The 13,967-nt window shown below is 41.3% G+C and overlaps 1 pseudogene; it reads left to right on the top strand.

The window, feature by feature from the left end:
* The first annotated feature begins 1,650 nt into the window (after nucleotides 1–1,650).
* Nucleotides 1,651–13,967, top strand: LOC144537512 (integrin beta-1-like; annotated as a pseudogene).

Here is a 13,967-nt window from a genome sequence, read left to right as displayed (position 1 = left end):
GAGGCTCATGCATTATTTCTCCAGCAAGTGTCATTGGAGAGTTGTTAATGTCTTTCAATGATTGCCCATACTCAGTGACCGGAGATCCATTTCCCTTTGGGAAGAAGATGAGCACTACTGGTGTTTTTTGGAAATAACGTTTCTACGCAAGTAGAAATAGAGAGAGGGCACCGAACTGAAAGTGGGATGTTAGTGGGGAAAGAGGAAATCTTCTTAAATTGCTGGAGTAAACGATGCGTGGTCTGCTTCCTTTGTGCTCCGACGGGAGCTCCAAATTCTGCTTTAAAAGAGAGTCACAGGACATTTTGTGGCCGTGGAAAAATCATATTTTCTACTAAATAATTTGAACTGGATTGTGCAATTAACTCCATATCTGGCATTATCAAATGATGTTTGACTGCATGGTCGAGGAAGAGGTGATTTGTTATGCATTTTTATTTTAAACTCTGCAAACACAATTCCACTCACAGACTGATAAAACAAATTTGAATTGTATTAAACCAAATGGAAGTCAGCAACAATGGAAAGTGGTCTTTTTTCTTTCTTGGCCTAACTGTTATCATTCCATTCTCAGTGCCATTATCTTTCAAAAGGGAATAACAAACCAACTGTCGCTTCCATGTATTGTCCATCACATTTCCCCACACTGACTAATTCCATTGTCTTGTGCAGTTACAGTGGGTTTAGAGTGGGCAGTGCATATTTACTTCTAGTCTTTAATAGAGTAACTGTAGATAATCCTGTTATTTTAGTCTGATGCTATGTGATCATTGGACAGTTTATGTCCACATAGCCCTGAGAACTGCCTCCTCTGTGGGATCTCACTGGAATCTAGATGCAAATAAACCTGCCATTAGCTGTGGATCAGGTTTCATATTACATATAATTGAATCATCTTTTGTGCAGCTGAAAGTTTGAAGGGGGAACTCCCCAAGCTCCTGCACAGGTATGATGGATTTTGAGGGGGACAAAATGTGTCTCCAAACTAATTTAGCTTGTGTGCAGTTGGGTCAATATCTTTCCGTATAGGCTTTAGTCTCATGAAGTGGTCAGCAAGGCTGAAAAATTGAGAAAGCATGGCGTAGCAAAGATTATAGCAGATAGCTGTTTGCTCTCTAACACCAGCCCTGTGCTACACGAGGACAAGTATGACAGAAAGTGTCTCTTTCTTTTCTTCAGCTTCTCTCAGCAGAAAACCAAGGACGTATTTGCCTTATCTTTGGCCTTACTTGAAGAGATTATTTGCCGCTCAGGACCCTGAAACATAAGCTGGCAGATCCACTTGTGGCTGCTTTGAGAAAAAAAGGGGGATAACAGAGAGAGGGAGTGGTGGTGGAGTCCCCAGGCTCATGTCCTGAACAGGGTGTATAGATGAACCATCTGGTCCCTCCCCCAGAGGGAAGACACTTCCTCCTCCCTTTATGTTTGTCTCCACACAGTTAAATCCTTCAAGGTAAGTGCCCCTTATTTCTATTGTATAAACCAAACACCCAGTAGATCAAATATTGGGGTCTTTAGTGAGCTGCTCGGTGTAGGGATTATTTTCCTTAAACAGTAATTACAACTGCACTCCACCTTAATGATTTGAGAGAAAAGAATGGTTCACATTCAAAGTCAGTAAATTGCTTTCCTTCTTCTTCTCTTTTCCAGATGAGCCTGCTATTTGCCGCTGTCCTGTTATTGTCCTGCTGCTGCATATACAACGCCACAGGAACACAAGGTGGGTCAATATTTTTCTCATTGAGGATGCAATAAAAGTAAACTGTCTCATTATTCTTCCCACTCAGAAATTCTCATTTAGATTGTAGCCTGGATCCCTCCAGTTGTTTGCCACTTAAAATTTGCACTTGTCATCTCCTCAGGCCGAGTGGCTCTGTTTTTTAAGTGCGGTGTAGATTCAGACGTGATGAGAGCTGGGTCTAGCATTCACTTCTGTGAGGCATTTCAGCAGAGTGGTTGATTCAAATGATGAGTTAAAGGATTAGAGGACTTTACATTTTTTTCACATTAAAGGAATAGTTTGACATTTTTTGGGAAATATGCTTATTTGCTTTCTTGTCGACTGTCACATGAGAAGATTCCCTTTCTAAAAGCTACTAAGCTGCTAATAGTAAAACGAGTCATTTCGCAGGGGTTGTGACGCTCCAAAAAAATGTATCCACTAATTTACAGACATTTCTTTTGCCATGTAAGTCTATTTTTGGGGCAAGAGCGCATCACGTGACAGGCCGGGAGTTGTAATTCCACTGTTTGGCTGCTATGTTCAGTTTGCTTCAAAGCCCGGCGCACTTCCTGGGGGCCTGCCAGGTAGCACATTTGCATTTCCTATGATGGCGAAGACATGACCTGCCCTACTCTGCGTCTAATCTGGCTAGAACTCGTCACCTTCGTAGGTTGGATTGGTTAGGTTTAGGCATGACGGGTGTGATCGATTAGAGTTAGGGTAAGAAAACAAGGGTAAGCCAATCAGAAGCACAGTAAGGCAGAGTAGGGCAGGCCATGCCTTTGCCATCCTATTCTTTGCCAGGAAACAGTAACTTCCTGAAGTCTCAACTGGTTGCCTGGCAACCTTAGTTTAAAGACAAGACTCTAGGAAGTCACTGCTCCTGGCCAATGTAACATAATGGCACATAATGTATTCTGGCAAGACGCTAAGCCCACTCCTACTTACTTATCACAAGTCTGAGTAAAATTAGGAATTTCCATTAGATTCTGATGATTCTAAATCACTGTGTGATGGACTGGAAGAATCTCCAGTGGTCGTATGTCCTTAAAATCTGTGTCCACTGCATGGGAGTTAGGGGGTATAAATGTGTATAGATGTCCAATGTGGCTGGTAAGCCTCCAGGCTTTCAGCAGTAGAATTCACATCACAAGCTGCCTTCAAATGGAATTTTTGAGGTTGTATTTCTGATAATAAAAATTCAAGTACAAGAAACACATGGTTTTGAAGTGGTAAATTGCGAGGTGACTGTTGCTGGGCAACTGACAACAAAAATGGACATTGATGAATAATAGTTTTGTGGGGGTCGGGGTTTTGCATTTCAATCACATAAACAAAACATGAGAGGAAAAAATGATCCAAACTAAAGAAACTTCCCTTTGCCCCCAAAGTGAACCCTTACATACCAAAATAAAACTTCACCAGCACAAATATGATACCATACCATTCAGATCACGAATGCCAAAGTCAGGGGGTCAGGGAGCTGTGGAGAGCGTCTGGCAGCCGGGCCACACTGTGCTCGGTGTGCTGAGCAGGTCAGTGGCCTCGGAAACACTCTTCTTCTTTGAAGGGATCACCGTTAACCCTTCTGTTGTCTTCGGGTCAAATTTGATCCGTTTTCAAAATGTCTATATCAGAAATATGGGTCTCTTTTAAACTACCTAATTTTAATTACCCAAAAATAACATGGATGATCCCATACAATGCGCTTCGCAAGTACAACATAAGATCGTATCTCTACTTTCATTGAATTAGCATTTGAAAAAGAAATTAAAATGTTTTGAAACAGTATCCTCACTGAACTTTGGCACATATCCTTCTGTGATTATCCTTCCTTTAATATTAGCCTAAATTATTCATAATTTCAGCTTTTTTAACTCAAGGATAAGGTACAATTTCCTATTAATGACGTTTATTGACCATGAATTCCAAAAATAAGTGTAAAATCAGCAATAAGTTGGTGTTAGTGGTGTTTATATGGTAGTGAAAAGAAGTGTAAAACGGCACAAAAAAAGGGAAAAACATTGAAAAAAGCGTGTCTTAAAAAAGGGACAAAAACGTAATTTTCAGTTTTGACCCGGGAGGAAGACAATGGTCCAATGGAAGACAACACAAGGGTTAACACAACTCTTTGATGACAGTTTGAGACGATGAAGAAGCTCCTTTGTCAGAATGATTCTTTATGGGACGAACAATGAATTCTTCGTGAAGTCATTTTTTGTTCAAAGGCCCAAACTGTAATTTATTTAACCATATAAATGACATTACGGTTACATTACAGTTTGACAGATGTAATTATTTTGAGTTTGGAAAGTTAGTTTTTCTTTCCTATAATTGACTAAGTGGGTTTTTCATAGGCTTTCTTCTACTATGACAAGAATTAAACTTGTGATGAAAGTTGCAATGTTTTAAAATTGTTAAAATCTAGTTATCAAACGTAGAAAAGCACGTTCCTGCTGTGCTATAGCAAATCATGTTAAAGACCCTATGTTGAAATGATTTATATTATATTTCACACATCTTCTGTTGTTCGTTACATGTTGTGGTGACCAGTCATATTAGCTTTCTGCATTTGTCCCATTAATACTATAATAGCAGATGTATGTGTCATTTTTAATTAGGTTTATTTGCATATTGAAAGATCGATGATGCAGAAACAACAAGCACACAGGCTGCTATTCATTATCACATTCACATCCTCCCAATAGTCAGTGATATTTCTTTATGCAAATTAATGTTTTGTCCTATAGCTAAATATATGTAGCGCCATTTAGTCTAAGCTGTCATAGTATCATTTTTTCTTTGGGTGTGTGTGTTTATATAAGGGGTTGAACTCAAACTAAACTGGGTGTGTCAAGAATTTTCTAAAGGTAGGCCAGCACCATAGACCATGTATAAAACCATGTATAAAACCATGTATAAACCATGTTTAAAAGGCCAGCACATATGGGAGCGCTGTGACACAGGCACAGAGGCGCTGCAGAGGAGGGGCTGTCCTTTTAGGTTTCACTGTCCTTCTTAAGGACCAAAAGATCACCTTCCACCTCAAAGAACAATGCAAAGATGACAAAAAAAAACGGGTCAAGCAACTCCAGCCTCACACTGTCCTCCTGCACTTCAGGCCAGGTGTCTTACCATCAGTGATGGTATGAGATATTATTTATTTAAAATGTTATCAAGTAGATATGTTCCATACTCAGATGTCCTTCTCATCAAGCTGACAGGTCTGGTGAAACTCAAGCACAAACAAGTCACTTAGAGAAGTGTTTTTTTTTATTTGATTCAGACCTCTGTAATTAGAATGTAAAACAAATGTTAACAGATGGAGAAGAATATAGCTTCTGATTTCAATCTTACCTGTAAAAAAAAGTGATATTATCTGAGGTCATAGCAAGAAATACTGAGGACATGAGGACAGAAATCCCCCCAGCAACCCCATCAATGAATCTAACTACCACAAAAGAAATTCTTAAATATATATATATATATATTTATATTTTCACATGAATGAATATTGTACACCTTGTATCTGTCTACATGATGGTCTAAATGCTTTAAAGCCTTCTCCATAGAATAAAGAAATCATATCAACTGTAAAAATACAAACTACACAAAAGTCAGAATCAGATTCTGAGAGTCAGAGCTGATCTCATGTGACATCAGAATTGGTCTGTCTCAGTGGTGTAGTCTACGTGATACGCAGGTGTATGCAGTATACCCACTAAGAAATCTCCAGAATTTCCATATACCCACTTAAAAATGTGCAATGATATGCAACAACATATTTTTGTGACATAACTTTCACTTCAGATATTTGTATTCACAAATACAAATACACCAGTATCCTCCCTTCTCCACACATTTAAGACAAATATAAGTAGCCTATTTTATTTTGTCCTCGTTGCTTTAGGGTCAACTTTTGTGATCCAGGCTAAGGTCCCTGATGTGAAACCCCCCTTACTGCTTTATATTCCATTATATTTTTGATATATTTTGAATGAGGACACCCAGACCCCACACTTTGCTATGACCCCCCCAAAGGCCTATTCTGAGCCAGGAAAAAAAATGTGGTACAGTATACCCACTACAATACATTAGACTACATCACTGGTCTGCCTCAATGTCCATTTCCTTCTCGTCTGAAATATGGGTTAACATCATTTTTCTTAACTATTTATACCTCCATATACTCCTTTTATATGATATACCCTTGTGTCACATTCCCACAGTTAGACACCTGGGAGCTGCCCGGTACAATCATAATCGTACTACTGGCCACTGAGCAGCGCCGCAACGAGCGATTGGGGATTAAGTGATTTGCTCAAGGACAACTGGTAGCTTTTAAGAGAATGGAGAGCATTATTCACTTTTCTTCCCTTCAGTCCCAAAATCACTTCTCAAAACTTTGCGCCACTACTTACTCCCCCCCCCCCCTCCATTTATTCCCAGCCCAAAAGGCTTTGTCGCCTTTGTGGATAAGACGGCGATGCCGTATATCAGCACTGCGAGGGACATGCTTAGGAACCCTAAGAGGACTAAGCCCTGGCCCTGCGCCCCTGCTGCCACCACGTCTTAAGCCTCGCCGCCAACGGAAGTGTATTCGCAGAGCTGGTAGAGGGGCAGCGGATCTCTGGTAACCTGGATTTATCATTGGGGGGGGGTGTGCTGGATGTCTTGATGCAGGCCGCTGTGTGTGAGGTAATGTGAGGTAGCCCAGCTGGGGACATGACTGCAATACAGAGATTGTTGTTTTCGTTTTGGGTGGGCGTTATGTGGAGGAAGTGGAAAGACTGCAGATAATAGATGAGAGGGGTATTTCAGAATACTAAGCTTCCTTTGGGAAACTGCACCAACTCAGTTTTGGGTGTATTCTAAAGTCATTATTCAAACATGAAAATTGGACTTCAGTAATTTCATAATGACAGGTTTAAGATTTCAGCCCTAAAGAGCGTGAATGCATAACTCATCCGCAGTCATTTGATTACATGGAAAAGCAGAAAGTTCTTTATTTGCCAATAGCCTGTCAAAAACACTTATTACAGTCACAGTGTTCTCATAACTGCCAATTGGCTGTTCATTGACTGTGATGTTCTTCACTTGCAGGAGCAGATCTGATCTGGAGGAATGTGGATGAACTGCTAAAGCTTTTTACGGATGCTGGCTTCCACTTTGCCAGAGACGGCAAACTGGGCGGCATCGTACTTCCTAACGATGGAAAGTGTCACTTACATAAAAATGTGTACACATAGAGGACATTTACAGGTTGGTATTTTTAATGCCAATAATACAATAATACCATTTGGTTTCAATGTCAGGCATCAGTGTAGTTTCAATACTGACAAACCTGACAATAGTTCACTGTTGATCGATTGTGTCGACTGTATTTTGCCATCTGGGCTGCCAGGCGCCAAACAGACAAACAACATTAGGGAGTAGCTTAAAAAACAACTTGAACATCTAGCAGCTAAAGATCAAGATTTTTTTTTCTCAGGAGTAGAGACTAAACAAGAGCTAAAAGGAGAGTCAATATCAGACTTTGATTCATTTGGTGGACAAAAAACAGGATTTTTCTGGAATAATAATGTAGCTCAGTGCTGTTTGTTTCACGTTCTTCTCCTTTGTGGGGAAAAAAAAGATTGATGCAGCTTTGTGATATCTCATGTTTACATTCACGAAGACCAAAGCTTTAGCTCAGTCGAATAAGCCATCACAGTGGTGTGCGTGTGTGTGTGTGTGTGTGTGTGTGTGTGTGTGTGTGTGTGTGTGTGTGTGTGTGTGTGTGTGTGTGTGTGTGTGTGTGTGTTTACCCTGCATCCATCGGGTAGCTGTGGTCCCGAGGAGCGTACAATGTTTATCCTATGGACCAGATATTGCAGTGTGTGCTGAATTGATTCACGTCAGCAATCCCAACAGCGAATTAGAGGTCCGGGTTTCTGCAGACAGAAGTCAAAGACAGTGATTTAAAGGTCAGAATCAACAGCACAGATCCCTGAGTAAAGAAGATGCTGACAGGCACACCCTGATGGGAAACAGCTGGAGTGTTTGTGGAATAACCCAAACCAAAGCTTTCATCTCTTAATCTAACTGCGTTTCTGTGTTGATGGTGGGGGGTGTTTGAACATGTATGTGTGCCTATCTGCTTGTGAGTGCACTGTATGTCTTTGTCCCTGTGTGTTAAACATCCATATAGCTCTTTCTTTGGGTGCATGAGGGTGTTATGTGTCTTGACCTCATTGCAGTCCAGGCTGCTGACAGGTGGAGTGAATATTGATACATTATTAATCTATTTTTGTCTGAATAAATGGCCACCCAAGGCTGAAAATGGATGTGTTAGATGTGGGTGCCACTCCTCTCTGAATGGTACTTATTTATCTATTTGGAGGAAATGGAAAGTCTGTCAGGAAGAGTGAATGAAATGAGCAATAGCAAGAGTTGTTAGATGGGAGGGAAAGGGGGAGGACAGGCGTAGAGGGAAGAGGGAGAGCATGCTTAACTACTGATACCACATTTATATATATTCTTGCCTTGAGTGTTATGCATTACATTTTGCATCTGCCCCGACTCTCCTCTATCAGAATTATCCTTCGATGGCTCACATCGCTGAAACATTGGGACAGAAGAACATCCAGATCGTCTTCGGTGTCACTAAAGAAGTCACACACTTGTATGAGGTACAGCAGAGACTATCTCTAGTCATTCATTATTCATCCATTTTTTTTTTCACAAGTTCATACTTTACTAGTGCTATGAGGAGTTGCTTTAAGAATATTATACTATAACAACTATACTATAATGTACTAGTCCAGTGGAAGTAAAGCCGCCATTACGGTGGTGGCACCACAGTTGTAAACTCATGCAATTGCGCCGTAAGAATTTCACCTTTTCACCACTTTATGGACTTTTTCGCCAAGAAATATGATAAATTCATAAGCCTCCCCTCCAAAGAATCTACGTGAATTTCACTTCATCCAAAGCTCCATCTGAACCATACTCTTTGCATAGGTTTCCATGATGTAAAGCATTGTATATCAAGTCTGATATATAATAGCATCTCCTGATGTTTCCATCTAAAAAATGCCACTTTAGTGTCCGAATGTTCTGGAAGATATGTGTGGCTTGTGAAAAATGGTGACTACGGGGTGAAAGAATCGCTCATAATCTGTATTCACGTTCACTTTTCCCGTTGGAATCAATACACTCAGGACCTGCCGCTAGTCTCCTAAAGAGGCGTGGCCGTGGCGGAGCCCACGTGACACAGATACAGGAAACTACTCTGAGTTGGGGCATCTCGTTTCTAAACCGTCTTTGATAATAGGCCTCACATCATGTTACATAAAAGGTTAAAGGCATAATCTCGAAGACTTTCATTTACATAAATGTCTGTTACTATGTCACTATCTATCGCCAAATTAAGTAACACAATGGTGATTGAGCATTTGGCCCACTGATGAAAGCCCTTCCATTTGCAGTATTACGAACTGGGTGTCTGTGCGACATTCCCGGGAAAAATCACAAGCGGCGATAGCGGAGAGGGTAGGTGGAGCTAACGCAACACTCGCTCTTCAACTCACTTGTGTGTGAAGCGGTCTCTGCTAGCAATGCGGGTAAACGGTTACTTCTATGGCAGAACAAACAAAGAATAGAGCGAAGACAAAAATAAATGAAAGGTTGAGATCCAAAAACACACCTGCAATTATCGTTGATCGCCAAAGGGAAAGAAACAGAGATCTTCAAGATTGTGACTTGGTGATAGTCTGCATTTTTGTTACTTTCAAATCAGTCTATATCCACGACGTTCCACTTCTGGGATTGTTGCTGCCGGAAGTTCCGCCGGATTTCACTCTTTGCAGCCGGTCACCTTACGCTTTCTTTGTGTTGGCATTCTAAACTCTGGTGGATTTCTGAGGACTATGGTTAACTGCTCCTCAGATCTCTGCAGGGTAAATCCAGACAGCTAGCTAGACTATCTGTCCAATCTGAGTTTTCAGTCGCACGACTAAAACAACCTTTGAACGTACGTACACGTTCCACCAAAACAAGTTCCTTCCCGAGGCTATTTTGCGGAGGCACGGTGGCTCTGGCCGGCGCTTAGCACCGCCCATGACGATTGCGATTGGTTTAGCGAAATGCCAATAAACCAGAGCACGTTTTTCTCCCATCCCGGAATGCTGTGTGGACTAGCCAGACCCTCCTTTGCAGCGCTGTGGAGGAAGGTACTTTCAACTAAATATCATGAAAACGCCAAAACTAACAATGCGTTAGTACTTTCAATTTTTAGAATTGTCTTCAGCGGTGGATTTGGTGCTGTAAGTATTTACTGCAGCAGGATGGTGTATGCAGGATCGACTCCAAAACAAACTATGGTACCCGAGTGCATTGTAATGAAGAAAAATCTCCCCCAGTGCAACAGTGCGGCTCAATGTTTTTAATAGTTTTTGGACAACAATGGAGCTCTATGGCACACAGGAATAAGCTATATCATGCTTTAACAAAAAGATGTGTTCGGATCAATACAGTGTTTGGTTTTGGTCTTTTATGGGATTTGTTAACATTTAGAGAAATATAGAATATCAACAGACTTATTCTTTGACATTCACATGTATCCTGTGGAGGTTACTCAAAAGTGGTAACATTTCCCAGAGTACCATCCATATATCCATCAGAGGGGGGGATTTCCGACCATCAATTCCAGCATCCATGCTTTGACACCACGTTCAGTTTGTCTATGCCACCGTGACGAAAAGGTTGCTAGAAAGAGAAGGCTAGCACATTAATCATTTGGCAGACTGTCAATAAGCACATATTCATTCATCTGTGTTGAGGATTTTGTTGTTTTGCTGTAGGGCCTAAGAAGTATCTTCCCAAAATGTGCCGTCGGAACGCTTTCTAATAACTCCCACAACATCCTGCAGATAAGTGAGCAAAAACTCTCTTCCCTACAAAGGTCATTAGCCCCATGCATGCAGCATGCTGACATCTGCTCAAGTTTAAGAGGTTAGCCGCCCTATTGACTGCGGGCCCTGATCTCTGAGGTTGCTATGGAGAACAGCAAGTTGCCGTCGGGATATCACATCTCCTACATACATCACGCTGTAAGGACCATAAGGGGAGGCACAGCAAGCAGGGGAGGAAGCGCTCCAACATCTCCTTCAGTGACGAGGTGTGTAGTCATGGGGTTGGCTCTGTGTGCGGTAAGTGCTGCTGTTAGCATGTGGCCATTCACAGTTGAGGCGGCAGTAATGTTTATTATGATTACCTCATTAGTGGAGTATTATAATTGTGCTTAAGGAATTCATTAATGTAAACATTACAGCACCTCTGTGTGTGACTGCTTCACAAAGACCACCTCATGTCATTATTAAGCTTCAAGGCTACAGTGAAGAGGCTGAGGTCCTGCTGATCCCCATATGTATTAGTGCTCATGTCAAAAGAACATGGTCGCTTTCGGTCCTTCATGTAGCCATAGCAATGGCACTCTGGAGTGTGGCACATGCAGGTAGGTGAAGTAGCTTGATGGCATACATTTTTACCAACAAGCTTAATTGCATGTTATTCAGGAAGGATGGCAACAGATATTTGTTTCTGCGTTACAGGTGTAAAGAAGGGAGATTTGGAACATTGTGTGAATGCGATCAAGCAGAATCGGGCGAGAGCGGCTGACTCAAACCTTTGCTGTGATTATGTCTCATTTTGAAATAAAACTTTTATCATGTTTTTCTATCCCATGACACGGCAGGTGTGTCTGCAGGGTGCATGTCTCCCAGCATTCAGTGGCTGAGCATGAGTGCCCTCTCAGCTTGGAGTCTTGTCTGACTCAGGATAAAAAGGTTTGCTCAGGCAGAGGGGACTGCCGCTGTGACACCTGCATTAGCCATGACAACCACTTCCAAGGCCCAACATGTGAGCTTCGCCCTACCTACCCCAGCATCTTCGCCTTGCATAGGTACCATGACCTTTTGTAGTTTTGGCAAATTAAGAATCCAATGGAGTATGGAAGTTTTTAGTATGTACCTAATATTTAATGACAAAAAGATACAAGATATGCATATTGTGCAGGGCCTTCTCAATGGGCTTCAATCTAGTTTGAAATGAAATAGGAGTGAAACTACCTGAACCTCACTCTGGTCGGTCAGGCTCGTGTCTTAGCAACAGTGCCCCCCTCCCCAGACATTTTTGTGTGTATGGAAGTGGACACAGATGGCAGCAGGATACAATTCCTGCTAAGGACTGGACAAAAATAAGATTTTCCATTTTCATGTAGCTCTTGAACAAGGTAGGCAAATCAGATTCTGATTTTTATTTTATTTTTTACTGCACCAATACATCCATAACAACTCACTGGAACAATTCCATACATGTTGTCAGTTAAAGCAGCTCTAGGTTTTTTTTTCTTAATGTAAACTTTGACCTTGTATATGTCATAATAATGAATAACAAAGTGCTTCAACAGAGACACCATGGTTTCCATTATGCTCATTTTCAGGTTCATACTTGTATTTTGGGTTTTTAGTAGAAAATGTTTACATGGTTTAATGTTTAAACACACATTTTTTTCTCATATGCCTGAATATACCTGTATTCACCCTCTGTCTGAAACACTCAATTTTAGCGCCTTCTTTTACAAGCCCCCCTCCTGAAAAATCCCAGTCTGCTCTGATTGGACGTCTCAGGGTCTTCTGCACCTGCGCTTTCCACTTTCTAAACTGTCATTGCAACCGGGGAAAGGCTGTAACGGCACTGTAGCTGCTTTGGGAGGGAACTTGTTTTGATGGATAATGTGTACGTTCAAAGGTTGTTTTAGTCCTGCAACAGAAAACTCAGATTGGACAGATAGTCTAGCTAGCTGTCTGGAATCAACCGGAGTTCCAACACAAAGAAAGCGGAAGTTAAAGGACATCCGGCTGAAAGGAAAGACACCTGAACAATCCCAGAAGTGGAACGTCGTATATATAGAGTAAAATGGCGTTTACCTCTCCCTGAACATCTCCAAGACCAAGAGGGTTATTTTAGACTACAGGAAAGGGCGTGGCACTCACCCTCCAGTCAACATCAACACCACAGCGGTGGAGATAGTTGACACATTTAAATACCCAGGGGTAAATATCCACATGGTACTGACATGGGCCAACCACACTGCAACTGTCATTAAAAAGGCCCAACAGTGTCTGTACGTCCTCAGGCGCCTAACGAAATTTGGGCTGAGGCCCCAGATCTTCAGGGACTTCTACCGGGGCACTATAGAGAGCCTCCTGACAGGCTGTTTCATCACCTGGTATGGCAGCTGCACCAGCGTGGACAGGAAGGCGCTGGGGAGGGTGCAAGTGCGCCTTGAATGTTTTTATTGCTTCTGATATTTTGTTATTATATTTCATTATATCCTACTGTATGTCATGTCTTTTTAAATGTATTGTTTTCCTTCATTGCCTCTTAGATTTGTTATTTACTTATTTTATTATATTGTAATACATCTCTTACATTTTCTACCTCTGTTTTTCTTTAAAGATAACCTCCCATCATAAGCTTTTCACACGTTTGTACTTGTATAGCCAGTGTGACAATTAAACATTTATATTATTTATATAGTATAGTTGTGACATCACAACCATAACAAAGTCCTGGCGGTTTTAAAGGAACCATTTCTGAATACGGGCTGTGTGCATGTGTCCGTGGATTGGGTTTTTTTATAATAATTTTTACAACAACCATAAAGCACCTTTAGCTTTATAATAAAAAATAATCACTCACTTTTTACAACATGGGACCTTTAAATGTACTCTTTTTGCTCATGGTGTCAGATATGGTTACTTCTACACCCACAAAAATCGAGCTCAAAGTGCAGTCTGTTGAGAGAATAAAGTGAGCATTATTTTATCTTTTTGCCTGTTTTTGGACTGACTGGTTTGGTAGTCATTAGTGTATCATGTGCAGTGCAAAGAGATGTGTATTTTAATCCACTATCCAAAAAGTCACTTAATGCTGCTTGCGCTGGCCAACGTGAGATTTAACCAGCGTTCATTTAACCTGAAATAACTTTTTGGAATGAATACCAACAGTCTGTTTCTAAAATAGAGCTATGGCTTCCCCTGTCTCTCAAGAATGCCCATCAGCTCAGAACGTGATCCTAATCACTGCAGTGCTATCAGCCTCGGTTGTGGTGCTGGGTGTGGCTTTGTTGCTGCTATGGAAACTACTCACCAGCATCCATGACCGGAGGGAGTTTGCCCACTTCCAGAGAGAGCTGTAA

This window comes from Sander vitreus, chromosome 22 (assembly GCF_031162955.1).
Source record: "Sander vitreus isolate 19-12246 chromosome 22, sanVit1, whole genome shotgun sequence".
Taxonomy (NCBI): domain Eukaryota; kingdom Metazoa; phylum Chordata; class Actinopteri; order Perciformes; family Percidae; genus Sander; species Sander vitreus.
The sequence above is the reverse complement of the archived record's forward strand: the minus strand, read 5'-3'. Positions and strand labels throughout refer to the sequence as shown.